Raw genomic sequence first — 26,907 nt, forward strand, 5'->3', positions numbered from 1 at the left:
TTATAATAAACCATCTCGGGAAAAGCTGGACATGTGCTTCGATTCTCATTATTCTATTTGTTGGATTATGCCGTTGGAAGGAGATTCTCTTTTCCCTGCAGGTTTCGTGTAAGTGTCTCTACTTACGGGTCCACCACATCCTCTTTTGGCCCTTCATACAACGGTATTATGTATTGAAATTAAGAATTAAAATCAACTCTGTTATCCAGTGGAACCGCATGCAGAGCAAGACTCAAGCTAGGATGGTGGCTATCGACATACATAACAGTCATTGTATTTTTCAGGCTTGTTGGAACAATCTGTCATTAAGTATTTAACATTAATCATCTTTCATTCATCGATTCTAGGTTAAACCATCGAGCTACAACATGATTTCCTATGTTGTTATATTTTAAAATATTGTATTTATTTTCATTACATAACAATCATTTAATTGAATCATATAACATGGGTGATATTGGGAGGGTGCATCAGGGAATCATTGAAGTTGCAGCTGGACAATGGAGTGGAGTGCCAGCCGGAATCACAGGTGGAAGTAACCGTAACATCCTTGTAGATGGACTCTTCTATCCCAACAGTTGTAATGATTTGACGCGCCCTTCTTATAACAAACCATCACGTGGATAACTTGTCAGGTATGGCAAATTTCATTATACTTTCAGTTGGATCATATTATTGGAAGGAGATTCTCTATTTCCCGCGGGTTTCGCGTAAGTGTCTCTGCTTACGAGTCCGCCACACCCTATTTTGGCCATTCATACAATGGTATGTTGAATTCAGATTGATAATGAAAATTGACTAGCAGTACAGCAGTGGAACCGCATGCAGAGCAAGACTCAAGCTAGGATGGTGGCTACCTACATACATACATACATACATCTGGAAACTTTATTAATAAATCGCTGATTTTTTATTTTTATTCAAATTATTTGTTTATTTTTATCATTCTTCCCTCGACCAGCCTAATATCATCAGTAGGACATGAATGTTTGTCGGCCGACATAATACTGCATGCTGTTTAACTGCGTCATATTTTATTGTTACTACCATTTTATTTTCATATTATTATATATATTATAATCTTATCTACTATATAACATATCACTATAATTGAAGTTATCATGTTTTGGGAGGGAGGGAGCATCAGGGCATCTTTGAATTTACAACTGGACAATGAAGTGGAGTGCCAATCGGAGTCAGGAGGAAAAGTGTTAGTCGTTCGCGTCTAGTACTTTTCTCTCCAACAGCTGTAAAATATTTGACGCGCCCTTCTTATAACAAACCTTTCCGTGGAAAGCTCGACAAGTATTGCAAATTCTAATACTCAATCTGTTGGATCATATGGCTGGAAGGAGATTCTCTATTTCCCGCGGGTTTCGCGTAAGTGTTTCTACTTACGGGTCCGCCACCCCCCTTTTGGCCCTTCATACAGCGATATGTTGAATGCAGCTTGGTAATAAAATTTGACCTTACTGTTGAGTGGAGCCGCATGCAGAGCAAGACTCAAGCAAGGATTGGTGGCTACCTACATACATACATACGTACATGAACAGTTCGATTTATGACATGGACATTCGACCACTCATCAACTTCTATGTGTAACGAATTTGATCCGTTCCAACAAAACTGAAGACTATTCTACTGGTCTTGCTCTTCTAGACATAGAAAAAGCATTCGACAGTGTTTGGCATGAAGGCTTGATCGTAAAATTAAAAAAGTTTAATTTTCCAACATACATTGTTAGAATAATTCAAAGTTATCTGTTAAATCGTATACTTCAGGTTAATTATCAGAACTCCAGAGATCTTAAAGACTTCCTGTAAGAGCTGGTGTTCTTCAAGGCAGCATTTTGGGACCAATATTATACAATATTTTTACATCTGACTTACCTGAGTTACCTCAGGGATGTCAAAAATCCTTGTTTGCGGATGACATAGGCCTCTCCGCCAAAGGACAAAGTCTGTGTGTCATCTGTAGTCGATTGCAAAAAAAAATTTGGATATGTTTTCATCAAACTTACAGAAATGGAAGATTTCTCCTAATGCTTCCAAAACTTAACTCATAATATATCCACATAAACCAAAAGCTCTTTATTTGAAACCTTTAAGTAGACATGTTGTCACGATGAGAGGGGTTCCACTAAATTGGCTCATGCTAGATAGGAATTTAACTTTCAAAAATCACATTGAGGGCATTCAAGCCAAATGTAATAAATATGTAAAATATCTCTATCCCCAGGACAGCCATGGTGTATGCTGTACCAATGTGGACTAGCTGTTGTAATACCAGGAAGAAAGCTCTGCAGAGAACTCAAAATAAAATTGAAAACTAAAAAATTGAAAATGATTCTGAGGCTTCCACCCTGGTTTAGTACCAATGAGTTACATAGAATATCCAATGTTGCCACGTATTAATGCGTTATATGTTAAGGTTCACGATTAATGCGTTATATGTTTAGGTTATGTTAGGTTAAGTAAATTAAAAGCGTTTTTTTTCTCTTATAAGCAGGTGAAATCAACTCACCTGTAAAAAGTCTGAACTGCTATGGCAAAAGACATGTAATATGTTGTTAACAAAATGTTAATAAAATATTAAATTTGTTTTACCAAATTAGGATGATAGTTTTGTCTAATAATACAGAACACCTAGATATAAGAAATGAATGTAATGTTTGGAATGATAAAATAAAAACGAAATTTCACGATAATTTATTTGCAACTTATAACTGTCTGGGTATTTGCCTTCTTTAATTGCATGTTAATTTGGCTGTCATCCGTGATTTGCTTTCTTCACTAGTTGCTCGACATGGCGGTTGTTATCGAAGATTCCTCTTCGTAATGGATTTTTGAGCACCAAATAATTATCATTCCGAGGTGCTTCGCCCCGATCCCTACACTACCGCGTCTCAAAGCTTCTGTAAAATATCACTAAAATTGTATAGTTTCTTCTCCTTTCTTCCTCAGAAAATCAATGGACCTGACGCGACAAGCAATCGCTTGAAGTCACTTGTTTTGTGATAGCATTGATCGAACACACGAGCAGAAGCAGTGCGAAGAGACGTCAGAGGTGTAGAGGTCACGTCAGGGCCCAAGAGCCAATCGCATTCCTAAAGGTAAGACAATTTAACAACCTCCTTATTTTTTTGGGGGGACGACCATCTTGGAAAAAAAGGGGTCATTGAACCGACGCATCGTGCTGCGTTGTGGTCATCGTGGTGCAAGTGGTAATTTGTGTCCCTTTTTTTGTGGACAGAAACTCAATTATCTCATCGATGTCGGTGTCGTATTTCATCAGGGTTCTCTCTCCCGAGCAGGGACGAATGACTCGCTATTATTTATGCATACCATATTTTGTTATTATACCTTAAGGTGCAATAGAAAATGACACAAAATCAAAACTGAAAAAGCAAATTTCTCCTTTTAAAACAACAAATTGATGAAAATAAAAACACACAGCCTTTTTATTTGGCTAAAAAAAGAGCTGTGTGTTTTTATTTTCTTCGATTTGCCTATTTAATAAGAGAAAACTGCTTTTTCAGTTTTGACTTTTGCACCATTTTTACTTGGGCCTTAACCTTCATCCAGCCAACATACTTTTCACATGCAAAGAACACACTAAAATGTGTATAACTTTTTTGTTTCTCGATGGATTTTGTTGAAATTTTCAGAACTTCCCGAAAAACTCTTCTAGTTTATGGTCCAGGAAACTTGGGAATATGGTCCACGTGGTTCCGGAGTTATTCCGGATTGTCTTGGGGTACCAAAATTGGCCACATCGTCCATTCAACGTATATCTCAAAACCCAGATGAGCTAGAAGGTTGGTGTCTTCGGCAAAGTTGTTTAGCAGACCAAGAGCTATCTGGCAATAACAATCTTAGTTGGGAATTTATCCGCTAGGTGGCGCTAGTAACATTTTGTCTTCAATCTTCTATAGCTCAAGATCCTGTAGAGCTAGAAGGTTGGTGTCTTCGGCAAAGTTGTTCAACAGACCAAGAGCTATCTGTCAGTAACAATCCTGATTGGGAATTTATCCGATAGGTGGCGCTAGTAACATTTTTTCTTCAATCATCTATATCTCAAGATCTTGATGAGCTAGAAGGTTGGTGTCTTCGACAAAGTTGTTTAGCAGACCAAGAGCTATCCAGCAATAACAATCTTAATTGGGAATTTATCCGCTAGGTGGCGCTAGTTACAATTTTTTTTCAATCTTCTATATCTCAAGATCCTGATGAGCTAGAAGGTTGGTGTCTATGGCAAAGTTGTTCAACAGACCAAAAACTATCCGGCAGTTACAATCTTAATTGGGAATTCATCCGCTAGGTGGCGCTAGTAACATTTTTTTCTTCAACCATCTATATCTCAAGATCCTGAAGAGCTAGACGGTTGGTGTCTTCGGTAAAGTTGTTTAGCAGACTGAGGGCTTTCTGCAATAGCAAAACTAGTTAAGAATTTAACCGCTAGGTGACGCTAGTAACATTTTTTTCAATCATCTTTATCTCAAAATTTTGATGAAATAGAAGGTTGGAGTCTTCGGCAAAGTTGTTCAGCAGATCAAGGGCTATCTGGCAGCAACAAATCTAATTGGGAATTTATCCGCTAGGTGGCGTTAGTAACAAATTATCTTCAATTTTATGTATCAAAAGTTAACAAGCAGATCAATGTTGGGTGGCTCCAGTTTTTCTACGGCAAAATTGTTCACATCGTGGCGAAAATTTTAAATTCACATATTTTATGATCGAGATTCACGCTTGATTTGTAGCTTACGCAGCTCAACAGCCACAATACATGAGTTGGATCAACAATTTGTTTTAAATGCTTTTTTTTTCATTCAAAGCCTTATATTTTATTTACGAGATTTTTTGGTGGATCAAAGCCATGCTGAAGATATCTGGGTTCGATTCCCGGTAGGCCCTGGATCTTTTCGTAATGGAAATTTCCTTAACTTCTCTGGGCATAGAGTATCATCGTACCTGCCACACGATAAATATACAAATACGAAAATGGCAAAATAGAACGGTTGTTTAAGGTGATTATGAAACGAAGCCAAACTTTGAATTTTCAAGCGCACAAGACAGGAGATTCTGACAACAGTTCGCGTTAAAAACCAATCAAATTGTTTGCTTGCTGGTGGTGACTAATGGGATAAATTTTCAACGCAGAGCGCTGCTTGGTTCTCAAGACTTGTGCTCTTGAAATTTCAAGTTGTGGCTTCGTTCTATAATCACCAAATTGAAACTACTATCAACATGATAATGACCATGAATTAAATTGAATATGGTAAGCCTCAAGATGGCTCACAGAAATATCGAGATTAGCACTGATCCATTGTTTTGCATATGTATTTCCGTGTTGCCAAAATCAAACCATGCAAAAATCGAAAAACTTTGCCGAAGTTATAAACTTTCTCGATACATAGAAAATTGAAGAAATACTGTTACTACCAGATGAATTCCCATTCATATTTTTTTACCGCTAGCCTTCTAGCTCTTCACGATCTCAATATATAGGAGATTAAAACATTATTGCTAGCAACACCTAGTGGATGAATTCTCAACCGGATGTTGCACTGCTAAATAGCCCTTGTTCTGTTGAACAAATTTACGGAAGACACCTTCCTTCTAGCATATCCGAATCTCGAGATATAGAATGTTCGAAAAAACTTGATATTAGCCCCACCTGGATGATAAAAAAGACACGGACACCGTCTTCAGCCATTTAGCAGCACAGACGGTAACTTAACACTAGACAAGGGACAAGCATGCTCCAATGGTACAGCCGAGAAACATTCCTGACGAACCCACTCCCCATGACACGATACGCTCATTGCCTGACGACACTAACCGCACGGCCACGCAGCCGTGAATTTTTAATAAGATTTGCAACTGCCCAAAAATCCTTATTCTGCTGAACAACTTCGTCGAAGACAGCAACCCTCTAGCTTATCAATATCTCGTGATATAGGAGATTGAAGAAAATTTGTTACTAGCGCAAGCTAGCGAATAATTTCCCAATCACTACCAGATAGCTCTTGGTTTACTAAACAACTTTGCCAAAGACGCCAACCTTCTAGCTCATCAGGATCTTAAAATATAAAAGATTGACGAAAATCTTGAGATCTTGAGATATAGAAGATTGGAGAAAAATTGTAACTATCGCCACCTAGCGGATAAATTTCCAATTAAGATTGTTACTGCCGGATAGCTCTTGGTCTGCTAAACAACTTTGCCGAATACACCAACCTTCTAGCTCATCAAGATCCTGAGATATAGATGGTTGAAGAAAAAATGTTACTAGTGCCACCTAGCGGAAAAATTCCCAATCAGGATTGTTACTGACAGATAGCTTTGTTGAACAACTTTGCCGAAGACACCAACCTTCTAGCTCTACAGGATCTTGAGCTATAGAAGATTGAAGAAAAATGTTACTAGCGCCACCTAGCGGATAAGTTCCCAACTAAGATTGTTACTGACGGATAGCTCTTGGTCTGCTGAACAACTTTGCCGAAGACACCAACTTTCTAGCTCATCTGGGTTTTGAGATATACGTTGAATGGACGATGTGGCCAATTTTGGTATCCCAAGACAATCCGGAATAACTCCGGAACCACGTGGACCATATTCCCAAGTTTCCTGGACCATAAACTAGAAAAGTTTTTCGGGAAGATCTGAAAATTTCAACAAAATCCATCGAGAAACAAAAAAGTTATGCACATTTTAGTGTGTTTTTTGCATGTGAAAAGTATGTTGGCTGGATGAAGGTTAATAAAGTGTTGTTCGGTAGTCCGGGTATTGCCCACATCTCAATTTGGTTTTATTATATTGCAAAAAATGTTTCTTACAATTAAAAATTACTCATTGAGGTATTGGACAGCTATTGAGAACTCCTTGAGTTATTAAACTTTTATTGAAATATATCATTCATGTATTGAAATTCCTCATATATTATTTAGCTTTTATAATTCCTGATCCAACTATCAGTTTCAAGTTTGATGGATATGTATGAAAAACTATTTGACTTCTAATGCAGGGCTTTTCCATACCACATTCACGTAATAAGTATTGAAAAGTATGAAACAGCTTAGTTTGGTATCCATTAGCTATTTTCTTTCGCTCGGGATACCTTCGAGTTCGAGTTATTCATTGCATGTCGGTTGGCATCCCAGTATAGTGGTTGAAGAAAAAGGAGATTTTTTTTCGGGCGTTGTTAAAAGATGTCGAACAGCTCAGCGATGTGGAATTACAAATGATTGCATGTGTTCGTCCTGGAAAGGAGATGCAACCGGTATGCTGGCTACAAAAGGGATTTCCAATGCATTCAAGATGGTTCACCACAGCTTCAGGTGTTACAGGAGGAATGAAGACTACTGCATGGGTTGGGAACGAATTCAAAATAAATGATGTTGGTATAATGATGTAAAAAATGGACAATGTACAAGGTGCATAATGCATATCGTTAAATCATCTGCTGGTCGTGTATGGCAGCGAAACGAACAAAGCCGTGAAGTGAACTGTAATTTGAAGTTGACAGTTGGTGCCAAAGAGTGATACATGTATCTTATGAGTGCATAATAATTTACTATTGTGAAATAAGTAACAGTGCTTGAAACTTCGTCAGATATGCCTTTTCTTCGGCTTCCTTGAAGTAACATATTTAAAACTGGCTCAAAAATAAAAATGTGAAACTCAAAACAACACCTTCTAAGTTGTGTAAAAAAGAGTATAAAAAGTCCTAGAGTTGCCATTTTGTAGAGATTCATCTGAAAATATTTGGTAGATATTCACAGATGTACTCCTAAACAAATCTTTCGATCAGGTCCAACTACAGGGTATTCAATAAATCCTCTTATAATACTTCTAGTGATTTATCCAGAGATTTATCCACTCATTACTTTGAAGATTTTTCTATGAAACCCCACATCGCAAGAATTTTCTCAAGCATTGTTACAAGATTCAAACACACACTCTAGGCGTGTTTCTAGAAAATTTTCAAAACTATCCTTCTTCTTATTCCTTTTCTTTCTAGCCTTACGTTCATTCTAGGACATAGCCTGCTTCTCAGCGTAGTGTTCTTATGAGCACTTTCACAGTAATGCAAATTAATCTCAAGACATTTCAAACCTTTGTACCATCCATGCGCTGTCTATGAAGAACTTTTCGGTCAGTCCATTTTTGTGTTATTCTGGTCGAGTTATTATTGTTCATACTGTCTATATTTTCATTGGATACTGTCCCTTATTTCATGCATAGGCTGTTTTAAAGACACTACACGTTAATGCTTCCAGTGGGCTATTTGCCCTTTGAAGGAAGCACCACACTAGACAACGGACTAGCATGCAACGCCCAGTGGCACAGTCGGAAAACATTTCACTTGAAAAGTTTTTCGGCCTGAGGCGGGAATCGAACCCACACTCCTTAGCACGAGGACACTAACCGCACGGCTACGAAGCCCACACGAGTTATGCTATTCGAACTAATAATTATGTACAATTTGACAATAAAATTCATCAACATGAAATCCAATTATAGCTACTGCCATTTTCATAGAGAATCACCCATCTTTTGAACATGTGTTACTCTTCTGAATTAAACCGACAGAAAAAATTTCGGCGAAAAAGCTGCAATATTGAACATCATAAATTTTCCTTTCTTTCAAACTAAGGTTATTTTGTAGTGTGATAAGATCATACACAAAGTATTTAACACAAAATTTTAACAAATTTGACCCTTGTTAATTTTGCAAGGCTTGTGACACTTCCCTCAACTCATTCCCCACCTTTGAAATGAGACATTATCATGAACTTTATGCTGTAATATTATTTTGACTGGTATCATCCTAGGATAGGACGTAACAGCTCAGTCTGCCCTGTTTTTCATCCTATCACCCTTACGACATAGAATCCAGTGCTGCCAATTTCTTTAGTAGAGAAATCTTATGAACCAATTTGAATTCCGAGGCTCAAAATTTGGTGGTCTTTTAACACGTATCATTCAATTACTGCACTATAGAATGTCAGCTATTTAAAAAATCTGATTTACGATCAAAATCAGCAATATTTTTTTTTTTTAAGAAACTGAGCACAATTTCAATTAAAATACTTCAAACTTATTATAATTATTCATATAATTTTAGGGATTTTTAAGGCAACTTTATATTCAAGTAGATTTAAAATAAAATTGTTCCATGAAAAAATTCAAAACCTTTTGTTTAAAAACTAGCAACACGGCTGAGATACCAACTAAAAGCCCAGTTACAATTCAACTCATCAATTTGGAAGTAGGTCTTTGTCAAAACGACCAATGAGAAATGGTCTTTTTTGACAGGCGATTGGTTTCATTCTTTCACTTTGACCAGGCAGGTCCGGTTTTAGGTATCGTCTTTTTCATTTTCTTTCTGACATGACGTTCCAACTGGGTCAGAGTCGGCTTCTCAGCTAAATGTTTAAATTAGCACGTCCACAGTAATTAAGAGGAAAATCACCATCATCGCTTTACGAATTTTCAAAACCATTTTTTTTGCTTAAAATAAAATGTTCATGGAAATCTATCATTAAATTATACTTGTTATCTGTAATGCAATGATAGATTTTCATAACTTGATTTATCGACTGTTTATAGTTTTCTTCGCTTTGGTTTGGCATCCAGTCTCAAGGAATCAAAGGAAAACAGGGATTTTCTATTTTCCGACGTTTCGGCGCAATGTATTTTGCCTTCTTCTATTATCCTAAGAAGAAGGCAAAATACATTGCGCCGAAATGTCGGAAAACAGAAAATCCCTGTTTTCCTTTGATTCCTTGAGACTGGATGCCAAACCAAAGCGAAGATTTTCATAACGATTTCTTGAAATTTGAACGAAAAGACTGGTTTTTCATTCTTGATCATTGCTGATGATTGAATGATGGATTCTTGATCTTACCCGAGAATAATCTTCGCCAAATGACAAAGAAACTCTGTGTTCTCGTAAGTAAAAGGATTTTCTACCCCAAAAAGATCCTCGACCGGCGGGATTGGAACACTTTAGTTCGTCGAAAGTACGTTCGGTCGAACGGACATTTAGTCGGATGGACTATTGCTCGAAAAGAATTCAAAAGCTTTAAGACGCATATGTCATTTGGTCAAAAGGACATTTAGTCGAAAGAACATTTGTTCGAATAATGTTTATCAAATTATCGTAAAGATAAACATTTTTTCCGTCAATACACTGTGGTTGGATGATTGAAAACATGGACATGCGTATATGGTGTATGCTATTACTGGAAGTTACATAGGTATGCTAGAGCAACATGATGAGTTTAAGGAGTCTGCTCTGTTGTACTGCTGAAATTTCTTGAACAAACTTGTATGTACAACAAATGTAAATGTATGTACAACAAACTTGTACTATTATGCGACTTGCGATATATTTAGATTACAGTAGATCACCTAGACTTCCTCACAATATCAATAGAATCTTTGCGTTTTTGACGTTTTCAGCTATGATTCTCCTCATTCAGACTAATTCTAAAGTCAGAGTATTCAAAACAAAATACTATCACATAGAAACAACTCAACTTTTTTTTTTGTTCCAAGCGCCATTGTTGCCATACAAGAGAAGATCACCAGCACTAATACACTAAGGGTGTCTGTTAGTCCTACGCAGTTATCTGGTTTGTTCCTTGTGTAAGTACAGCTGACCTGGTGATACTGGAGTAGCAACCACAGGCGGCCAATCAAGTCCAAGCTGAACAAGTTAACATTCGTCATCCCAAAAACTCGTTGCTCTTAACCCGGTTATCACAATGAACACAATTATATTTCTCAATCGAAAAAAAAAATATTATTTATAAACTTTTAAAAATCAAAGTAGCTAAATATTGCAGAAACTTGAAAACCTAATATTATAGCATTTGACATAATTACCTTTGAAATTTTTCAAAACTTGGTGAAATAAAATATCCCGTCTTCCAATCCAACACAGGTTGAGTGAGTCCAAATTTTAGTTTGCTTTTATATTTGTTAGAGATTTGATATTTTTGTTGAGTTGTTAGAAGGTTTTTCAATCAGCCATTACAAAATAATGTTCCGGCCGAACGTTATTCGACTAAATATCAACTGACTAGATATTCCAAAGCCATTCGAACGAATGACCAATTGACCATATGTCCTTCGTCAAAATGTCATTCGATCATTTTTCCTAATGCCTGTTTACCTGGCCCCATACTTCGGTGTCTTCAAAAATTCAGTGACCATGCTTTCCGAAGAGTCCAAAAGTTCCTCCAGAGATTCTAGGGGAAGTACTCTCAAGGGTTCCTAAAGGAGTACACTTGAAAGGTCCAGCACATCAGAAATACCCTCGGTAATTTTCCCGGGGTTACTTTAGAGTTTACAAATTCCTGCTTTAAGAGAATTTTTGGAAAGATTTCCAAAGCTCCAAGGACTCTCCAAGCGTTCTCCAATGGTATTCTAGGTATTTTTTTACATGCTAAAAGCTTTTATAGAATCGCCTCAAAATCTTTCCGGAACCACTGGCAACTTCTATAAATCACGTGGGACCCACTGAAAACCTAAAGAAGCTATTGATAACTCATGTGAAAACTTTTAGTTTCCCTCGGTTATCTCTCAAAACTATTTGCAATCCCTCAGGAACTTCTGGAAAGCTTTCGAAACCTCAGTAAATCACTTTTGAATTCACGAACACCACTTGTTAGCCTATTGGTAACTGCCTAGAGCTCTTTAGAGATAAGTTGAATCGAAACCACACCTCAAATCAACAAAAACACAGTGTTCTAGACCAGACAACCGGTTTTCTTCTCGATTGATCACCTACGAGCTAATAGGTAATCAAGTGTTTAGCTTAGCATGTTGACTAATACTATAGATTAATGCTTTTAAAGATCTGAGGTATTACTGAGATGCATCTTCATTTTAACCAATTAACGCCCAGTGGTCAATTTAAAGATCAGTTACATTTATGAATACAGTTTTGATCAAATTTGAATTAGTTTTGTCAGCCTGCCTGGAAAAAAAATAAAACGGGTTTTTATGTCCTATTTCCTCATAATTTCTCTGTCTTTTCACCAACACTGTTTTCAGATTACATTGCAAATGAAAGCCCGCAAGTTTTGTTACAAAACGTCGTATTTAGTCTTTTTTTTCTTCTTCTTGGCATTACGTCCTCTTTGGGACAGAGCGTGATTCTCAGCTTAGTTTTATCATGAGCACTTCCACAGTTATTAACTGAGAGCTTTCTTTGCCAAAGTTGCCATTTTCGTAGTCATATAGCGTGTGACAGGTATGAAGATACTCTATGCCCAGAGAAGTCAAAGAAATTTCCATTACGAAAAGATCCTGGACCGACCGGGAATCGAACCCAGACACCTTCAGCATGGTTTTGCTTTGTAGCCGCGGACTCTAACCAATCGGCTAAGGAAGGCCCCAGTGTAGATCCTTTGATTCTCGTGTGAGTCCTGGCATTCCTGTGTTGATTCCTGGATAGTGGTGTTCCAGTGCGCGTGCTGGGATTTCCATTTGGATCCTGGGATTCCAGTGCGAATGCGGAGATTCCAGCGTAGATTCTTAGATTCCAATATCGATACTGAAATTCAAATGTGGATCCTAGGAATCCAGTATAGCTATTGGGAATCCAGTGTTAATTTTGGGATTCCAGTATGGATCCTGGTATTTCAGTATAGATCCTTAGATCGTAGCGTTGGTCGTGTGCGGATCATGGAATTTTAGTATTGATTAGGGATCACAGCGTAGATGTAGGGATTCCAATGGGAAACCTGGGATTCCTGTGAGAATTCTGATATTTCAGTGAAGATTTTAAGATTGTAGCGTAGTTCGTGGAAATGTTGTGTGGATTTTGGGATTTCAGTGTGGATCCTTGAATTCCAATATGGATCTTGGGTCTCCAGTGTGGGTCTTAGCATTGCAGTAATGGGATTCCAACTCGGATCCTGAAAATTAATAGTAAATCCTGGGGCTCCAGTGTGGATCCTGAGACTCCAGTTTAGACATCGGGATTCCAGTATGGATCTTGTGATTTCAATGTGGATCCTGGCATCGAAATGTAGGTCCTTGATTTCCAAGAATACCAAAGATTCATGATATTCCAGTGTGGATCTTAGTATTTCCGGTGTGGATCCTAAGATTATTGGATATTGGGATACCATCAGTGTGGATCCTTGGATTCCTGTATGGATCCTGGGTTTTCAGTGTAGGTACTGGGATTGTAATGCGGATAGTAGGATTCCAGTGTGCATTCTGGAACTCCAGTGTACATCTTGGGATTCAAGTGTGGATGCTGGAATTCCAATGGGATTTTAGTGTCAATTCTGGGATTCAAGTGTAGAAATCTAGAGCGGATCCTGGGTTTCCATTGAAGATGTTGAGATTGCAGTAGCGTAGCTAACGGATGTGCGGTTGAGGTCGGCACCGGGTCCCCAGCTCACAGGGGTTCAAAAATCACAGAACGGATTTCTCATAGCATTAAAAGTTCGACACAGTTCGTACGAAACTGACAATATTCGTAAGATTTCAGAAGCATGACAAGCATCACAAGCAAGTTTCGGAGAAGACGTAGATCAACGATGTACAGGAGCCTCTTCATTATCTTTTATTTTTTATACTTAAGAACTAGGTTTAGAGTGAGCCGAGGGGCCCACACTTACGAGGACCTAACAAATATTTGTTTTGCAAATTGTTTTCCTTGGTGTTGTTCAAGCTCAGTTGAGTTGGCCCAGATACTAATATATAAATGTTGAGTCTAATTACGGCTTTGAATAAATTATTATATATTTTATGAATATCGATTCCCAAGTTTGTAGGGCTCCAAAAATCCTTGATGAATTTCTCAATATTATAAACATGAGTTAAAGGCTAAAGGTGTATTTTTTTTAGGTTTCAACATTTAAGATGTTTCAAAATTATGAATTTTGTAGCATGACTAAAGCTGATGCAAATATTAAATTTGTTTTCTGTCCAAGACCACTTGGGAGGTCTAAGACGGAGAAAAATATTTCGAATGCAAACATGGTACAAAAATATTAAATACCAACAAGTTTATTTTACAAATTATATTTTCTTATGAACAATGATAAAAAGTAATGTTACGCTCTTCGTGTTTTTACGTTGTCCTTGGGGTCGTTGTTACATGGCGTTCTTAGGCTTTAAAAATCTTAATACCCTGATAGGAATAAACAAAAAAATAAATCATTTTTCATTCCATCCACATTTTGGAACTTTTAAGGAACGTGGTGAAATAAAAAATAAAAATATTTGTATCAGTCTAATCTCAAAATCAAGGCTTTAGAGACGACTACAGGTAGTTCTCCGGAATTGCTATGCTATAAAGTAAACCAAAAAGTTTTTGAAATTGTTTTAGGAGTATTTTCATGGTACCTTGACGGGTTTCACTGAAAAGTTCCCAATTAATCCTCCATGAACTTCATTGTAAATCTAAATTATTTTATATATCATTTTCCTACTCATTTAAAAATGCTTACCAAAAGTCATCCAAATATATTCCCGGTGCCCTTAAATATTCAATCTGGATGTTTTCTATCAGGATGAAAATGAGGAAAAGCTCAGGATTTTTTTCAGAAATTCTTACTAGATTTCTTCAGAATATAGAAACTTAACAGAATATTCAGAGCAATGTCACCAGCATTTTTTTTAGTAATTTCTGAAATAATCGCTTCGGGCGTAAAACCACTATAATATAGGTAGTAATAATCTATCTGGCGTTCCTATTTAATTCCTATATGGTCAATTCATCAAGGGATTTACCACAGCGATTCCGTATATTTTTACCCAGTTTTTTTAAGGATACTTCAGGAATTCCTACAGAGATCGCTCTGGGAATTTATCAAGATTTCAACCAACAATACGTCTGAAAAGACCTCTGAGCTATTTTCCTGAAATCAACTGAAGGGATTTCTTGACGTGCCCTTGGCTATGAAATCCCGTGTTTTTCCCAAGTATACCAGGAATTCTTCCACGAATTATTTTACTTATTTCATCTGAGGATTTTTTCTCATATTCATCTTAAGGATTTGCGAGAAATCTTCATGTTATTGGAAATCCTTTTGAATTCGTTCTTATTTTTTTGAGGGAACTCTTCTTGGATTCATTAATTACTACATACAAGAAGTTGTCCAAGCCATAAAAGTAGTAAATTCCCCAGAAAAAATTAGGCAATTCTACCATTTTTTTTTAAATTCTTCTAAACATTATTGTCAGATTTTTTTTTTCTTAGACTTCTTCTACAAGGAGTTTCTCCAATTAAAAAAAATCCTATAAGTTGAAGAATTTCAACACAGTTTTAAGAAAATATTTATGCTTGAGAAGAATATCTGTTTGTGTTTTTTATTTTTCAAGGTATGTTCCAAAATTTTCTATAAAGATATCTCTTTGAGTTTCGCTAGAAATGCCTCAAAAATAACATCGATATTGAATTCAAACATTTTATTTTGATGGTCTCCTAGATCTGCATAAAAACCACAACAAAGAGTTTTTCAGTGATTTCCGCAATACTAAAATTTCAGGAACTGGTCCAGCGATTTCACCAGATATTTTCTTATGAATTGTTCTAGATTTTTTTTTCACGGGTCCTCAAAGAGTTCAACTGTGAATAACCATAAGCATTCTACTTAACACCGCACAACAGAAAGTAATCCAAGAGTGCCATTACAGATCCTTTTCAGAAACCTGTAGAAACTTCTGTAACAATTGCTTAATATATATACAAGATGTAGCATAAAAAAACTACTTTCTAGCTCAACTCCTGGCTACGCCCCCATATGGGCGAATTTCACCGCGGAATATTTTTGAACTTTCAAATCACAAATTTTTCTTCCAAAAGCCAACAGTTCTTCATTTTTCCGGCAAAACCCCGCTAAGGTTCTGCTTTTTGACACTGGGGTTATTCCTATCTGATATTTCGGAAGGTACACGGAAAACATAATGCACCCAAGGGCTAAGTTAAAATCTACAGCAAAATCAATAGGATAGGGTTTTATGACCATGAAAACAAATCACGTGTTAGTTCGTAAATGAAGATTGTAGACTTCTTGTTATGCCAATGAATGGCTTAGAGACTCTAAAATGAACAATATCGTCGATTCAATTAATCATCTAATAATGTATGTTCTTTGTTTTTGACATCATTACGAATTTTAAGCTCACCATTTATTTTAACAGAATTTAACCTGTTAAATAATAATAATTAAATTTTAGAATAATTTTCAAGAACTCTACCAGAATTCTTAGTTGACATGGAATTTTAACTTTCGTGGAGCTTATATAGCAGAGAAATCATGAATTAGGCCTGCTTACATATGATCACATCGCTTCCAGAAAAACACGACCTGACCGTGAACCCTGAAACTGCTCGCCGGAACACAGCCAAGATCAAATCGCTTGTAATGGTGATGATAACCTACAATAACTTTTTCGGAGTGCGCGAACCAACACAAACGCCTGATCTGTCACGGGTACCCAGCCCAAGAAAAGCCATCGGGTGTTCGCGGTCCGATGCTATTGGTTTGAATCATAAATTTCTGCATATTTTATTCATTATGAGCAACCATTTGGCTGCTGGCTGGCTGCCGGGTCGTTCTCCCGTCTTTTTATATTCCGCTTCGAAATCTCATTCGTCTCCGCCGTTGAGGGAGGAAGAATTCGCAAACAAATTCTTGAAAAACGCTTCAGGGGGGCGGATAAGGTGGAGAAAAGCCGAATGCAAAACCGGTACATCATTACACTCCCACCAATTGTAGACTTTCGACTCGCCTCGTCACTTCACATAGGAGAGACGGGGGTCTCATCGTGACAATATGTCTACTTGAAGGTTTCAAATAAGGCGCTTTTGGTTATGTGGGAATATTATTATTTGAGTTTTAAAAGCATTGGGAGAAATCTTCAATTTTTGCCAGTATAAAGAAAAAATATCCAAACTCTTTTGCAATCTACTACAGATGACATGAAGGCTTCGTCCTTTGGCGGAAAGACCTGTGTCATCCGCAAACAAAGATTTTTTGACTTCCCTGAGGTAACTTAGGTAAGTCAAACGTGAAAAAAATGTATAATATTGGTCCCAAAATGCTGCCTTGAGAAACACCAGCTTTAACAGAAAGTCTTTACGACCTGGAGTTCTGATAATTTTTAGGTTAATTATCAGAACTCCAGGTCGTAAAGACTTTCTGTTAAAGCTGGTGTTTCTCAAGGCAGCATTTTGGGACCAATATTATACATTTTTTCACGTTTGACTTACCTAAGTTACCTCAGGGAAGTCAAAAAATCTTTGTGTGCGATTTGACAGATAACTTTGAATTATTCTAACAATGTATGTTGGAAAATTAAAGTTTTAATTTTACAATTCATCTTCTAACACCACAGAAAGTTTTGAACCAGAAGACATTTCAGGCCATTCTCCCCTATCTCTGCTTACCAAGCACACTTCCTTTGTCGTCTCCAGAGGGCAAAAAGTCACTGGTCGACCGAACGCGATTTGTATCTTTTACCTCTCTGGTTTCCCGAAAGAGAAGATTGCCCCCATCGATATACGGTGGGGGGGGGGACGGGGCAAACCTCGGTGGGATCTTCATTTGTCTTACTTTTATTGGCACAACCAGATGACCCCGAGGGGCGATACCATAAAACGTATGAAATATTACCGGGTGTTAAAGCGTACACAAATGTGGGTTTTATGGGACCATGAACAACTCTTCCGATTTCGGGATGTTGGAGGGGATGGGGGAGACCACGAATGGATGGTGTCTTTCGGGATGATGGCTTTGCATGTGATGCTGCAAGTGGTGTGCGAAGAAAATTGAAATTTATGTGACAGCAAAGTTGGTTGGCGGCAATTGAGCTGGTGTAATCAAGACGAATGTTTAGGGAAAAAATAAGTGGATTTATTTAACAGTTGTCATAAAATATAGGATGCATATGATAATAATTGCTTATTTGTTATTTACAACATTTCAGCATATTACAAGCATAGACTGGTACTGTAATGTGTCCCAATTAAGTTTCAATGTCCTATTTTTCTAACATTTTAACTAAAGCTTAACAAATTTAGTGATATTTACCCATGGCATGGTTTCAACTTTATTATTTTTCAATTTTCGAAAGTGACAGAATTAAGATAAAACTAATCATCATGGGTGGATATTCTAGTCGCAATTAAAAAGTAGAATTTCATAAGAAAAATGCTGCATATTTGTCGGTCATTGTATGAAAATGTTTAAAAATGTTGATGATCATTCGAAGGTAATTTGCAGAAAATTCAGCACAAATGGCAAGATAATTAATCTTCAAAACATCGCAATGCATGCTATGATGGGGTTGGTAGTCTAATGGCTATCGCTTCTGCTTCCCAAGCAGAAGGTCGTGAGTTTCATCCCAGTCCCGTCCCTTTCTCATATTTGTAACATTCTTCCTCTTCTTCCTTTCTTTCTCTTTCTCTCTGCATCATCTTTGATAATGATATCAAACATCACCAGTTCTATCTATCGCTAGAATTGAATAAATAGGCTTAAGGAGATTCTCCGGTTTCCTAGCAACAACGGCTATCCAACTAACGTTCCTTCCTCTTCCCGTTGCGCATAAGGACGTGGCCGGCGCTGTTATAAATCTAGAAATATCAAGGGTAGTTTGATTGTATATTGAAGATAGTAGAAAGCTAAAACCCAAGCTCCATCTGAGTGGGTCTCTATGAAATATCACAATCTTAATTGATCGCGGAGTAGCAACTACGAAGTGTAGATTCTATCAATCGATCAACTATTGATCGATTGGAAACATCACGATGTAAGGAACATTTTCTGGCTAAATCTAACATTTTCAAGATATTTTGAGATTTTGATGAGTTTGTGATCTGATGCCTACCGCTTCTAGTTCATAAGCTGAAGGTCATGAGTTTAATCGCAGGCCCGTCCCTTTCCCCCGTACTTTGTAGTTGTAATGTAACTCTTAATCACGGAAACACGAATAGTTCATAGCATTTACTAAAGCCAGAGACGATTCTAGTTTCCATTCTTCCATCATTACACGGCTTTCCTTACGCCTAATACATAGGCAGTCCGCAAACCAAAAGCAAGCCTCTCTACCATGAACAATACCTTACCCCTATGCCTTCCCGCATGAACTGGCACAAATACAAAGTGCCAGTTTTAAATGCAACATCACTTACTCCCCCTTTCCCTCATTGGTCAGCATTTTGTCGTAACAGGCGCCATTGTTGCTTAAAATAGAGGATCACTTAGGGTGTCTGTCAGTCCAAAGCAGTTATCTGGTTAGTTCCTTGTATAAGTGCAGCTGATTTGGCGATACTGGAGTTTGCAACCAAGGGTGGGCAATCAAGCTTAAGCTTATTTTGACGAGACTGCTTGAGAATTATTTATCAAGATCAGGAGATATGCAGAAAACTTCACTATGTGTGTTTAAAATACATATCCTTATCCTTTTGTTTTTGACACAACAGAGCCAGAACCTTATTTTTTAGGATCACAGGATTTTTGGGGGTTTCTAGGAAATCCTACATGATCTCTAGGGAATCCCCGGAGATTTCTCGTGCGAAATATATAGTAGTTCTTGAAATACTGCTGGAATAATTACTGAAAAATTGCTCGAAAATAGAAGATCTTCAAAGAACTGCTGGAATTATCTCTTGAACATTTTTATACATAAATCTAAAGATCAATAGGTGAAGCCATACCTGGGAGAATACTAGCATGAATCCCTAGAATATCCTCAGTAATTCTTACTGAAATTTTCGGACAAATCCATTTAAAATCCTTTCCGGGATTTCTTATAGGGGTTTTTTTGGAGTCTCTAAACGTTTACGGTGTAATAACTGGCAAAATATATGGACAAGTTCTTGAAAGCTGTCTGAACAACCTTTATGGATTTCTTGAAGAGTATTTAGAATTATCCCGGTAGTATCTAATGAGGCAATCTGTGGAAGATTGCCTTGATGAATCCAAAAAGATTTTTTTGGATTTTTTTTTAAACCAAATACTACGGAAATCTCTTGTAAAAATTTCTAGGGGAATTCAAATTGGAGATAACTAGGAGAATTCCATAAAGTACCGTTATGTATGGAAGTCAAGAAGAAATTCTTTTGAGATTTCCTGGTGAATGGATGGGTTATTTTTGAAAAATGTGACGTGGGATCTTTTGAAAATAGGCTTAGGAAAACTCTTGAGAAAGTTAAACAATATTTTCATAAAAATTCTACAGGTCTTTGGAGGAAATACTGGAAGTTTATTTTTGGAAAATCTTAGGAAAGTATCTGGGTGCATCCCCTGAGTTAAAAAGATAAACATCCTGCAAAAAAAACTCTAGAGTAATCAATGAATGTAATAGTTTAAGACTTTTGGTAGAAACTGCGTGAGATATTCCTGGTTTATTTCTGAGGAAATATCTAAAGGTATACTTGCAGGAATCCTCAAGTGGCTCCTTTAATTTTGCAGAGAATTCCTTGATAAAACATTAGCGGTTTTCCTGAAAGGAAATTTGGAGGAGTCTCCGGAGGATCTTTTGAAGCTATTGAAGCTTTCTGAATCAATTGCTGGAAAAAACCAACTAAGAAACTTCCGGGAAATTTTAAATACCGCTAGAATTCTCGGAAAACATTCTAGGAAAATTATACATAAGGAAAATTTTAGTAAATTTCATTAAGGTACTCCAGCAGGCATCTTTGGTACAAATCCTTTATGAGCTTTGAAAAAACTACTAATCAACTTTTCTTGATTAAATTACCTCTTCCAAAAGCTTACTGGAATAAAAACCTGAAGTTTGTAGACACAAGAGTCAATTTGAACAAATTGAGGTGCAAAATATCGAAAAAAAAAATGAAATCGTTTTGGTAGGCTTCGATACCACGACTCGCAATACGCTAGACCGAACGCTTACTTTTTTTTACTTTACTTTAGTTACGTTTGATGGCGCTACGTCCTTCAAGACATGACCTGCTCCACTTGGTCAAACTACTTAGCTCGTTGCGCTCTTCGTCTTGTATCGGCCGGATTTTAGGTGAACACCATTTTCGCGGGATTGTTGTCCGACAGTCTCAGAATGTGTCCTGCCCATCGTGCTCTTCCAGCTTTGGCGACTTTCTGGATACTGGGTTCCCGTAGAGTTGCGCATGCTCGTGCTTCATTCTTCTTCTCCATACGTCGTTCTCACATACTCCGCCAAAGATCGTCTAACTGAGTAGCAGAATCTGTTTTACAACTCTGTTGTACTCCACTGGTCGGAATTGGTCCGCGTTGTTAAAAACAATTATTGACAACATACCTGTTTTTTTTTTCTTTTTTCCATTTATTGGCTATTCTGATGTTCAGAAATGTTTTTAAGTTATTTTTTTCGTTCATTATATTATTCCTGAAAGTAATACATGAAAAAAGAATTCCTAAAAATTAATGCAACATTCCAGGCAAAATTGGTTTGGTTGAATACTGGATTTTTATCCACATTGTATACATTTTACAAAAGAACCTCTTAAGAAAATTATGTCTATATGTCCACAAGTTTTTGAAACAAATTTTCTCAAACTACTCTTTGAGCATTTCCTTAAAAAAAAACTTTGTAGCGCTATGACAATATTTCAAAAGAAAAAATCGTTTTTGAAAAAAACTGTTGATAACTAACAATATCGTAAATAAAAAATGTTTGAAAAAGTCTTAGATCTAAAAAATACAGGAACTTCTACAAGTAGTTTGTTTAAAAACTCTTAAAAGATTTTTTTTTAATTTCACATGAAAACTGTTTAAGTTTTGACGAATTCTTTTGGAATGCTGAGAGGTTTTTTCAAAAATTGTTCAGAAGTTTCGATAAAACTAATAAAACATCAAGGTTTGTAAATTTATTTTTTTAGCAAACAAAAATGGGTTGAAAACTTGGTGTGGAGCGAAAACAGATCATACAGTTACTGCAATGCAGTATTACGAAAAAAGGGCATTTTACCCTTGTTTCCAGCTCTAAAACTGCTTGTTTTTGCAGTAACATGTGAAGCATTGTTAACTTTCGCCAAATCATGTTCACATGTTATTGCAAAAACTAGCAGTTTTAGAGCTGAAAACAAGGGTAAAATGCCCTTTTTTCGTAATACTGCATTGCAGTAACTGTGACAGTTGCATTGAGCTGAAAATCTCTTGATTTTGAACACTTATCCGTAATATGTCACGATGGGATCCATAATATGAAAATTGATCCATAATATGGTTTTCAGAAACCGAAACAATTTTTAATTTTTATGCATTCCTATGTAAATATTACACTCAAAATAGTTTACTAACCGAAGTTCCAATTTGAAACGATTCAATTTGTATTTTTAAATTAAAATTTTACGTTTTACTAATTGTTTTGTTGAATTTTATAGGTTGGACTCCACACTATTTGATCCATAACTGTGGGTTCATGGTATAAAAAATCTTATCCGCGAGCATAGTTTGTAATGTATTATAAAATTACGAATAAAGTATATGCTCAAAATTGATTACATTACGAACTTATAATGTATTGAATAAAACAAAAGTTAAAATTCATTCAAGAACTCACGGAAATATATATGTTAAGAGCTATCAGCCCTAGTAGAATCATGAACTTCACATCTGGATGAATAAATGGAAATTATTCATGATCCTACATAGTGACGTTTTGAAAGATCTGTGATGCTATTCATTTTACCAGTGATTAAAGAAAGTAAACTTTTCAGAATTACCATTGAATTATAGTAAAAATCACTTTAAATAACTCTGTAAAGGCCACTTTGAAGACTACAGTGGAGACTTGGAATGCTTTGCGCAGAGACTTTCGTGGAGACCTTCGGGGAGACCTCAGTAAAGTCCTTTGTGTCATAACTGGTTCTCAAATTCGCTTTAAAATTCCATCTGGATTTCTGCCGGGAAGATCTGCACAAAATCTTCTATACGTTCTAGTACGTTGTTTTTTGTTTCAGCTTCGAATAGTCCGGGATTTGAAACCTACATCCAAAATCAATGAAGTCTCCTCCAGATTTACTTATTTTAAACATCTTCAGGTTATGATAACGGTAGAAATTGGACTGATAATTTTGTAAATTTGACGTGATCACAAGGAAGTAGGCATTCAATGTGATGATATATGTCATTTCCTTTTATAAATGCCATCTGGAAAGATCCGAATCTGTTTGACAAATCGTACATCAAGATGTTACGGCTTGTATCCAATTGAAGCAACAATGCCCTCTTCGACAATAATCGCATGAACGAAAATGGTCGGTGCATTACCTGCTCAAACCATATAGGAAAACCAACTACTCACTCACTAACTACTCTTCACATGGCAGAGATTGAAGAAGTACTTTCGCTTTTGTTCGGCTCGAAGATGATAATGACGACGTGTCAAACTGAAACCTCGCCTTTGGTATGCACCTCTAACAACTGCTAGACCAACATTTGAAAACACTCTACGTATCGAAAGCCATAAATGGAGATATGGCGGCATCCACAAATTACGTAACGCTCTAGGGGGAGGGAGGTAGTAGGCTTAAGCGTTACGACTCACACAAAAATTTGAAGTTATTCATACAAAAAGCGTTACGGAGGGGGAGGGAAGGCGGTCGAAAATTTCCAATTTCAGCGTTATGTAATTAATGGACGCTGCTTATTCGACGTTAGAGCTCAAGTTTCCAAGAGAGTTTTCAAAAATAAAAATTCAATGGTGTTTTTTGGGAACGAACCTCTATTACAAATACCGTAATCCAGGGTAACATTGATCATTTTTTGGGATATTTCTTAAAAATTTCATTTAAAAATGCAAAATGCCAAGAATATGATTCGGCTCCCTACTAGAAAAATCATGTTTTGTTTCAATTTATGACATACGATGTTTTCAAATGTTGGTCTAAAGCTGTCTTCAGTGTCGAACAGTAGTATGCAGAGCATGTTGTATGCATTTGGAGAGAGAGACCTATTGCAACATCACGCAGGTCGATTACCCTCACCTAGGCCAACATACATATGCGGAACGCGTACACAGAGGGATCACAAGACGGAGGCAATTACCTTTGAGCAGTGCGCGCAGTACTTACCGATTCAGGTGATCGCGACCGTTGTCGAAAACTTGGTACCTACCTACCTGGAGGTTTTAAAGGTCTGGGTGTTCATCTTTTCCTTTTGACTGTCGCTACCGACTTTTCTGTTGGGTTGTCTATGGCGCTCCGAGAGACGTCGACGACGGTAGAAGTGAAAGGTCGCCGATTGAGGTCGAAGTAATTGGCTGCGACTGTTATGGAATTGGGGAAGTATTACAAAATTTGCCGATGTCGTAACCGAGTGATTATGTTATGCTGCTTTTGCACATTTGAATGATCTGGGAACTTTTTTGAACTGATAACCTGATTCGAATTTGAAAATGGTTGAATTACAAAAAAATGTCATTAGGAAAGCTTTTCAGGTAAAGTTCTTTGTTAGAATCGTTTTTCGATTTTTTTTCATATGTTCTCCCAATATTCCTAAGCATAGGGAATGTTTGAGTTTGCCATACAAAGAAAAAATGAAGCCTTGTTCTACCGAGTGGTAAAGTCAGGCTGAAGGTGTCTGGGTTCGATTCCTGGTCGGTCCAGGATCTTTTTGTAATGGAGATTTCCTTGGATTCCCAGGGCATAGAGTATCATTGTACCTGCCGCTCGATACGAATGCGAAAATCGCAAATTTGACAAAGAAAGCTACCAGTTATTAACTGTGGAAGTGGTCATTGAACATTAAGCTGAGAAGCAGGCTCTGTCCCAGTGAGGACGTAATGCCAAGAAGAAGAAGAAGAATAATAATAATAAGAAGAAGAAGGGATGAAACTATGGTATGGGTCTGATTCCTAAATCTTCAATTCACATGACGCACAGCTTGCAATGCAACTCAAACGAAAAGTCATCGTGAACTTGAAACTTTTCCTTTTCGTCAACAATATAAACAATACATTGGCCTCATCGGGGAGGTGACGGTGCATCATCGCTTACGGTGTTACGGTGTGAGATTTTGAGGGCACCCCATTGTAATGACTCAGTTTGCGGTTGGATCTCATTACCATCCCACCTGTCTCTCTCCCTCAATTGTTTTGTTTTTTCGGTCGCAGACAGCTCGAAGCTATCAAATGGGAAATTTTCCTGTTGTGTGGTTTGCAAATTTGCGTTGACCTTTGTTTTTGCAGATGGGAGGAGGTACAAGTTGACGAAAATGCTTCGAGGGGGGAAGGAGGCTAAACGAAGGGGAGAAAATCCGCTGAATTGTTTTATGATTGCTCTTCGGGTAAGAAGCTTAGTCGCTGATCCGGGCAGACAATAAATAGTACCATTGGATGGAAAATCGGTGTTTGCTCTTATTGGAATGGACTGTGACGAAAATTGATGGTTTTTGGATGTTGTTATCAGACTGAGGGAATGAACTTCCAAATCAGGATCCTAATTGCTTTTACATGAATTTATTTCTAGAGATTATTCTTTGGTTCAGCTTTTCAATCATTTTTTTTTGTATATTATGCATCATTTTATGCAACATTTTACTGATATGACATACACGTATAGTATTGCAGCAGTAATCCATGGAATTTGATAAATGTTCTTATGTATACAAAATGTTTAAAAAATGCGCTGTGAAGATATGAAAATCACTCTAATAAATAAATATGTAACTCAGTATGAAACATGTGCATTGTAACCGTTTGGCTTCCGGGCCTAAAAGTAAAGGAGCTTGTCCTCCATAGAGGACCAATATCTCGGGCCGTCGGCCCTAATCACTAAAGAGATTCCCCTCTCGGCCGTCCAAGGTGGCCATGCCACGGCCGGCCGATAGCGCCTAAGAGGGAAGACGCCTGCCCACCGAGTCCAGCAACGCCCGCTGGCCCGTCGGAGAGCCCATCCGTACATCCGCCCGCTTCGCCATTCCGGCGAGAGTTCCGGCCGCACAGCAGGATTGAGTCGCTGTGTCGGCCATTCGTCATCAACATCAGAAGGCAGCGGTATGTACCGGTACCAACGATAGAATTAGGCGACACTTAACAAATTAACACTAAACTTGATAATACAGAACAACACGCACACGACACAATTAGGAAATTATAATAAATGCTAGAAAAGTAAATGTTCCTGGAGTTAGTTTTTGTATTCGCGAAAAGCCCTTGATTACCCGGTAGCTAGCCGACCCTGGGATTGCCGGAGAGATCTTGCGTCTTGAGTTGGCCTGGCACTGTAGTATTTCCCGCTTAGTTTCAGCATATCTATATTCATTTTGTAACTATAAAGCGTTTTTTTAGAAGTTATTCGGGATTTTCTTCAACGACAACAACAACATCCTTCCACCCATTCCTTCAGATAATGACTCTATTTATCAGGAGGAATGAGTGAATCAAAAGTTTCATTTCAAGATTTAAACTTCGATTTTAGCTCAATAATCACGTGGTCCTCTTTCGCTCTAAATGCAGTTGACTTTTTTGTATGGGAAAACCGAATTTGGTGAATTTTATTTGTCAGATACTTTAAAATTTCATATTTTTCCTAAATTTGACGAAAAACTGTTATTTTAGTGTATATTAAAATTAATTTTATTTTGGTTTTGATCCAAATTTAGTGTGTATTTTAATGCAAAGATTAGTTTGAAACTAGTTTGAAGTATTCCTATTACAGATACGTCTAACGTTATACTTTTGAGCTACATTCGGTAAGAAATGATGCCTCATCGAAGAGGTGAGAGATGTTTTAACAATATATTTAAAAAAATAAAATCAAGCAATCTTTATAGGCATTCGTTCGAAGATATTTACCACATTTCCTTCAAAATTTTTCTGAAGGATTCTGTCAAAAGTTCCACCTGAGTTTTTTATAATATACTTCCTTTTTGTGAAGTACCTTAGGATCTAGTGGGACTTAAAGTACTCTTCCAGAAGTTCC

At 37.2% G+C, this 26,907-nt stretch overlaps 1 protein-coding gene across 2 annotated transcripts in view; it reads left to right on the top strand.

The window, feature by feature from the left end:
* The window catches only part of LOC5571668, a 411,897-nt gene that overhangs the window by 158,006 nt on the left and 226,984 nt on the right, over positions 1-26,907 (top strand). Inside the window, exon 4 of one of the 2 annotated variants that reach the window (XM_021845489.1) lies at positions 2,942-3,112. The gene's annotated coding sequence lies outside the window, so the exon portion shown is untranslated. The remainder of the gene's footprint in view (positions 1-2,941; positions 3,113-26,907) is intronic. The other variant, XM_021845488.1, reaches the window with a different exon arrangement.

This window comes from Aedes aegypti, chromosome 2 (genome assembly GCF_002204515.2).
Source record: "Aedes aegypti strain LVP_AGWG chromosome 2, AaegL5.0 Primary Assembly, whole genome shotgun sequence".
In the NCBI taxonomy this organism is placed as follows: domain Eukaryota; kingdom Metazoa; phylum Arthropoda; class Insecta; order Diptera; family Culicidae; genus Aedes; species Aedes aegypti.